The 7,527-nt window shown below is 43.9% G+C and overlaps 1 non-coding gene across 1 annotated transcript; it reads right to left on the reverse strand.

Moving 5' to 3' along the window:
• Positions 1-205: 205 nt before the first annotated feature.
• Positions 206-339, reverse strand: LOC131746952 (small nucleolar RNA SNORA70). Its single transcript, XR_009332717.1, has one exon. It is a non-coding gene; the product is annotated as a small nucleolar RNA SNORA70 (small nucleolar RNA).
• Positions 340-7,527: the final 7,188 nt, after the last annotated feature.

Genomic DNA, 7,527 nt, shown 5'->3' on the forward strand with positions numbered 1-7,527 from the left:
TTTGGCGGCCAGGGAACTTGAACTTGGCCCCACAGAAGGCCTCAATCACATGATCTTTGTTCTGCAGCTTGGTGCAGATGGACATTGTGACTTGGCCACTGTGAACCCTGGCCACTGTGCCCTGGAGCTTTCCAAAGGCACTGCGCATACCTGTCTGGAGTCTAGACTGGGGACACCATGCCAGTCATGAATGTCCACTGGAAAGGGTTGTCTCCAAGGTCCCTTAGGGCAACCCGTACAGGCAATAGGCTGCGTACACTACTGAGGAGGCTGCTATTTGCAGCCATTGCACACTGGGCCCCCAAGGGGAAGAAAGCAGAATTTCATTCTTTTCTTCTTTTTTTAATATTTATTTATTGATTGATTTGGCTGCACTGGGTCTTAGTTGTGGCACGCAGGATCTTTTTTTAGTTGCGGCACACAGGCTATTAGTTGCAGCATGTGGGATCTAGGGATCAAACCCGGGCCCCCTGCATTGGGAGCACGGAGTCTTACCCACTGGACCACCAGGGAAGTCCCTCATTCCTTTTCAAAGCCAAATGATATTCCATTGTATGTATTATACATATTACATTTTGTTTATCCACTCATCTGTTGATGGACATCTGAGCTGTTTCCACCTTTGGGCTCTTGTGAGTAATACTGCTTAAAACTTTTTTTAATGGAAAATTCCAAACATATACAAAAGTAGACCAAAAGAATGTGATAAAACCCCATATACAATAATTATCAACTCATAGCCAATCTTTTTTTTTTTAAGTTTTAAATTTTTTGGTCATGCCACAGGGCATGTAGGATCTTGGCTCCCTGACCAGGGATCAAACCCGTGCCCCCTGCATTGGAAGTGCAGAGTCTTAACCACTGGACCACTAAGGAATTCCCTTCATAGGCATTTGTGTTTTATCTATATCCATACCTAATTCTCTGTCCCATATTATTTTGAAGAATATCTCAAATATCGTAAATGCCACTCTTGTTTCCATTTTACAGATGGAAAGGCACAGAGAGGTTATCTTACCAAGATTACAGAGCTCCAAAGTGATGGAGCTGGGATTTAAACTTAGGCAGTGTGACGGCTGAGCCCATACTTGTGTCTTTGCTACACCTGTGTGTGTGTTTGCATATACACATACACACACACACATCAGGTCAAATTTGGGCAAGTTGGAAAAGTGCATTTGGAAAAGTTTGCCTCTTCCTACATTTTTTCCCACTCTTGGATGCTGCCTGGAATTTGAAACAGATAGGCATGACTTTGAAGCCTTAGTTCTTAGTTGCAACTGGAGTCAGTGATCCCCAACCTCCAGAGTTGTTGTGAGGATTAAATGAGATAAAGTCAGTGAAAGTGCCAGGCACCTCCTGGCATGTAGCAGGGGAGCATTATGTGTGCTTTCCCCTCCCCTCCTTGGGGGGCCAGACCCACCTTCTCTCCACAGAAGCAAACATCAAGAAAATATGCTCTATCAGAGTATGACTCTCAGAGGTCAATGTGTAATCCCTCTGGGGGATTTGTGTTATGAAATAAAAGATTTTATCCTTTGGCTTTGTGGTGTGGGCTGTGGGTGAGTGCAGAACAGAGGTGTTGCAATTCCTTCTTGCCCCTGAAATCATGTATGTGTGTGTATGCATGTGCGTGCACAAGTGTGTAAGACCGGCCTGTAGATAAGTTCAGGCTTCATTCTCTGCCCAGAGCATTATGTTACTTTCTTTTCTATAAAGAATTGTGTCCTGAAACAAGCAAATAGTTGTTCTATCTCCTTTCCCTCTTCTTGGCTAAAACAGGAGGAAAAGCCCTTTGTTGGGACCCTTGTCATTTTCTGGTCCAAGGACACAAAGCCACAGGATGGAGGTCTGAGCTCAGATAGGTCTTGGCAAGTCCTGTTCATCCCCTTTGGAATTTCTGTGGCCAGTCCCCTGGAGTTAATTTGGGAAGGGACTACAGAGCTCAGTGGACAGTTGAGCAGGGCTCACTGGCTGACCACAGAGAAGTATCAGGTAACCTCAAGATGCATCTGCCGGGGAGGCTTGGGAGGTGGGGCACTGCAGCCTCAGGTACATTAAGCGATGGTTAGCAAGTCTGACTGGCTGTTTCCTCTGCCTGGAATGCCCTTTGCTGATCGTGCCCATGGAAGTAATATAAGCCTTCAATGCCAAGCTCACATCCTGCCGCCTCCACGAAGTTTTCCCTACGTCACACCCTACCACCCACTACCACCCATCCCTGGCTGCCATACAGAGTGATTTCTCGCACTCTGAACCCTTATGACATCACCTGTGTACCTACTTTTGCTGCTTTATGTCTGTACTATCTGAATACCAGTCTTAGCTCTTTGATAGATCAGAGTGAGTTCCTCGAGAACAGGAATCATTCCATCTATTCTTTTTACTGTTCAGAGCTCTTCACAGGGCACACAACTAGCAACCAATAAATATCTGTTGAATAAATGACGTATTTCATGACAATGGCATATAGTAGGCACTCAGCAAATGCATACTGAATGCAATAACATCCATCTCCCACAGCTGGTTAATGCAAGAGACTTTTTACCCTACCCTTGATGTTTAGGTGGAAACCAGTTACACACAACCCTTTGAGTTCTAAAATCTGTCAAAACTTCCACGGAAATAACCGTAAAGACTGCCTTGAGGTAGGGTATGAGATGGTCTCATGGTGTTTCAAGTATTCCAATATTTCAAAATGTATCATTTTCTTTGTCTGTTTAATATCCCAACTAGTCTCCAGAAGAACTTGAAGTGTCACAAAGTAGAGCACATGTGTGATGATTTAAGATCATCTGAATTAGAACATCTGGTTAATCAGAACTTTTCTGCTCATCAGCAGAATGGTCACTGATATTTGCAGCAGTGACCCTGTAGTCAAGAAACCCAAATACCTTGTTTAAAGATACAATATCTTCAGAAACATGCTTTTAAAAAACCACTTAAACCATTTAAAAATATACAATTCAGCGGCATTAAGCACATTTATATTGTTGTACAACCATCACCACTATCCATCTCCAGAACTTTTTCATCATTCCAAACAGAAACTCAATACCCACTAAACTATAACTCCCCATTCTCCCCTCCCCTCAGTCCCTGGTAATCTCTATTGTACTTTCTGTCTCCATGAATTTGCCTATTCTAGGCACCCCATATAATGGAATTATACACCACTTGTCCTTTTGTGACTGGCTTACTTAGTGTTTTGTACTCAGGTTCACCCATGTTGTAGCATGCCTCAGAATCTCATTCTTTTTAAGGCTGAATAATATTCCATTGTATGTATACACCACATTTTGTTTATCCCTTCATCTTTGATGGACATTTGAGTTGTCTTCACCATTTGGCTATTATGAATAACACTGCTATGAACACAGGTGTACAAATATCTGTTCAGAAATATGCTGTTTTTTAAATCATAGACTTATTTTCACTGGTAAACCCTAGATCCATGGTAACTTCCCACTAACCAGAAAATTTGAGTAATTCGAATACTCCATTCCACCATTAGGTTTGCTAAGGAACTTTCTTGGAATATGGGGTGGATGGACACTAGACAGTGATAGGGAATGATGCCTCTGTCTCAGGAATGGACACAGGGCTACCAGGAGGCAGGTGACTGGGCCACAGCACACATTAGTAATGTGCCCAGCACATCCATCTGGACAGTCAAATTTGCATCAGCCAATCCCACCCCACCCCCACCTCAACCCTGTCACTGCTCTAGATCTTAGACTGGGCTGTTTTTCCAAAAAGGTATGGACTTGAGGCACATTTGTTCTGAATTAAGCTTGGCTGCAGTTAAAGTGTTATCATGTCTGTGGAGCTCAAATTACAGAGGCTGCCTTTGGCCAGTAAATGGCACAGCCCGGCTGCTCAGAGAGGTGGAAAATTCTGAGGCCCCCTCCAGCACTGTTTCAGGAAAAATGCTCTGAGTGGTGTGGAGAGGGGCCAGCTGGTGATGTCAAGGGATTTATAAAAGAGATTACAAGACCTTTTAAGGGAATGAGGCAGTTGCTAATGATGGAAAACTGCTAAAGCTGGATCTGGATAAGGCCTGAACATTTAATTTGCTAGTTATCCTGAAATGCTTGTAATTTTTAAAAAACATATTGTGCCACTCCCTTTGTGTGTACTTCAAAAGACAACATCAGAGTGTGGAGGGAAGAACCTGTTATGCTAATCAAAGTCTGGGGTAACTGAAACTGAGATCTCACACATAAAGCCCCAAGTGGGCGATCCAGGACCTGGGAAGAAGAATTAAATGCCCAAATGCACCTGGGTGCACTGCACATCTGTATTTTTCTTTCTTTTTTTCTTATTTTTTTAAAGCACACTAGTGGCGGGTCTGGAGGAAGCTTTATTTTTTAAGCAGCTACAAAGCTCCTTAAAAGCTTTACACCTCTAAAGAGAGATTTGAAAATAAAATATTTACTTATATTGCATTTCCAAGTGTTTCCATAGTCTTTTCACAACTCTTGTGTCATCTTATCTTAAGAAGGTGGCTTTTATAAAGAGGAACCAAGATCATTTACAATGACAGGGTAGATTTAGTCGAGCAGACAATCTCCAACTTTAACAGCTGGGCTTACTTGTTGTTTTAAATAGATAGCTAACAAAAAGTCGCCCCAGATTTAGGAATAGAGATCTAAGTTTGGAAGGGTAAAAGTGAAGGTCCTAAAATCAATTTCCAGTGGAGCAGCTAAACTAAATTCTCTTTGCCATTATGGAGCACTAAACAAACCAATGAACAAACAAACAAATAAACCAAACAAAACTAATGGCCTACATAAATAATACTCAAATTGTCAGTCAATGAGAAGGCCTCAAGCTAAAGTGGAATAGAAGAAAGAATTAGAAACTAGCATCCGGAAGTGAACAGGGTGGAGGTACTCAGGAACCCACGATCCTGAGGCATAATTGGTTGCCGCTTTGTCTGTGTTCCTCATCCTTTATTTGTAGGTATAGGAGAACAGTGCAAGGACTGTCCGGTCAACTCTCCACATGCTCTTATAATATGGAAAATCCAATCATTTGCTTTAAGTGCCATTTTTCAATCGTAGCTTAAATAAAAGGGTCAGGAAACATATGTTGTTTTCTTTTCTTTTCTTTTCTTTTTGGTTGGAGGGAGGAGGGTAATCTTGGTGAATTAGCACCCCGGGTCATATCCCAGTTCAAACATTTCCCACAGAGTGCAGTCATCTCAGCCACAAGTCAAGGCCTCCTCTGCTGCCTCCAGATTTGCTGGTAGTCTTATCACCCCTGTGCTCCAGGAGGGACTCCATCCTGCAAGCTTAACTCCTCACTGTTCCCTGAAGACACTTTGCAGACTAATGTCTCTTCACACCCTGTTTCCATGGCTTCTGCTCTCCTCCTGCTCTGTTCTTTATTAACTACTTTCCCTTTTTCAAGCCGGACTTAAGTCTCTCCTGCTCTTCCTCCTCCTCCTCTTCCTTCTCCTCCTCCTTCTTCTTTTCTAATGCCTTTTCTTTCTTCCTTCCTCCCGCCCTTCCTCCCTCCCTCCCTCCTCTCTCTCTTTCTTTCTCTCCTTCCTTCCTTCCTTGAAATAAAGTTGGGTCAGCTTCAAGATGGCGGAAGAGTAAGACACGGAGATCGCCTTCCTCCCCACAGAAACATCAGAAATACATCTACACGTGGAACTGCTCCTATAGAACACCTACTGAACGCTGGCAGAAGACCTCAGACCTCCCAAAAGGTGCGTGAGGAGAGGGGATTAAGCGCGCCGCGTAAAGGAGCTCCAGAGACGGGCGCGAGCCGCGGCTATCAGAGCGGACACCAGAGACGGGCCTGAGACGCTAATGCTGCTGCTGCCGCCACCAAGAAGCCTGTGGGCGAGCACAGGTCACTCTCCACACCTCCCCTCCCGGGAGCCTGTGCAGCCCGCCACTGCCAGGGTCTCGGGATCCAGGGACAACTTACCCGGGAGAACGCATGACGAGCCTCAGGCTGGTGCAGCGTCACGCTGGCCTCCACCGCCGCAGGCTCGCCCCGCATCCATGGCCCTCCCTCCCCCCAGCCTTAGTGAGCCAGAGCCCCCGAATCAGCTGCTCCTTTAACCTCGTCCTGTCTGAGTGAAGAGCAGGGAACCTACGCGCAGAGGCGGGGCCAAGTCCAAAGCTGAACCCTGGGAGCTGGGTGAACAAAGAAGAGAAAGGGAAATTTCTCCCAGCAGCCTCAGGAGCAGCGGATTAAAGCTCCACAATCAACTTGATGTACCCTGCATCTGTGGAAAACCTGAATAAACAACGAATCATCCCAAATTGACGAGGTGAACTTTGGGAGCAAAGGTACATTATTTTTTCCCCCTTTTCTCTTTTTGTGAGTGTGTATGTGCATGCTTCTGTGTGTGATTTTGTCTGTATAGCTTTGCTTTAACCATTTGTCCTAGGGGTCTGTCCGTCCATTTTTTTTTTTTTTTTACTTAAATATTTTTTTCATAATAATTATTTTTTATTTTAATAACTTTATTTTACTTTATTCTCTTTCTTTCTTTCTTTCTCTTTCTTTCTTTCATTTTTTTCTCCCTTTTATTCTGAGCCATGTAGATGAAAGGCTCATGGTACTCCAGCCAGGAGCCAGTGCTGTGCCTCTGAGGTGAAAGAGCCAACTTCAGGACACTGGTCCACAAGAGACCTCCCAGCTCCATGTGATATCATATGGCGAAAATCTCCCAGAGATCTCCATCTCAACACCAAGACCCAGCTTCACTCAACGACCAGCAAGCTACAGTGCTGGACACCCTATGCCAAACAACTAGCAAGACAGGAACACAGACCCACCCATTAGCAGAGAAGCTGCCTAAAATCATAATAAGGCTACAGACACCACAAAACACACCACCAGAAGTGGACCTGCCCACCAGAAAGACAAGATCCAGCCTCATCCACCAGAACATAGGCATTAGTCCCCTCTACTAGGAAGCCTACACAAACCCCTGAACCAACCTTAGCCACTGGGGACAGACACCAAAAACAACGGGAACTATGAACCTGCAGCCTGCGAAAAGGAGACCCCAAACACATAAAGTTAAGCAAAATAAGAAGACAGAAAAACACACAGAAGGTGAAGGAGCAAGGTAAAAACCCACCAGACCTAATGAATGAAGAGGAAATAGGCAGTCTACCTGAAAAAGAATTCAGAATAATGATAGTAAAGATGATCCAAAATCTTGGAAATAGAATAGACAAAATATAAGAAACGTTTAACAAGGACCTAGAAGAACTAAAGAGCAAACAAACAATGATGAACAACACAATAAATGAAATTAAAAATTCTCTAGAAGGGATCAATAGCAGAATAACTGAGGCAGAAGAATGGATAAGTGACCTGGAAGATAAAATAGTGGAAATAACTACTGAAGAGCAGAATAAAGAAAAAAGAATGAAAAGAACTGAGGTCAGTCTCAGAGACCCCTGGGACAACATTGAACGCACCAACATTCGAATTATAGGGATCCCAGAAGAAGAAGAGCAAAAGAAAGGGGCTGAGAAAATATTTGAAGAG

The sequence above is a fragment of the Kogia breviceps genome, chromosome 1 (assembly GCF_026419965.1).
Source record: "Kogia breviceps isolate mKogBre1 chromosome 1, mKogBre1 haplotype 1, whole genome shotgun sequence".
Classification (NCBI taxonomy): Eukaryota; Metazoa; Chordata; class Mammalia; order Artiodactyla; family Physeteridae; genus Kogia; species Kogia breviceps.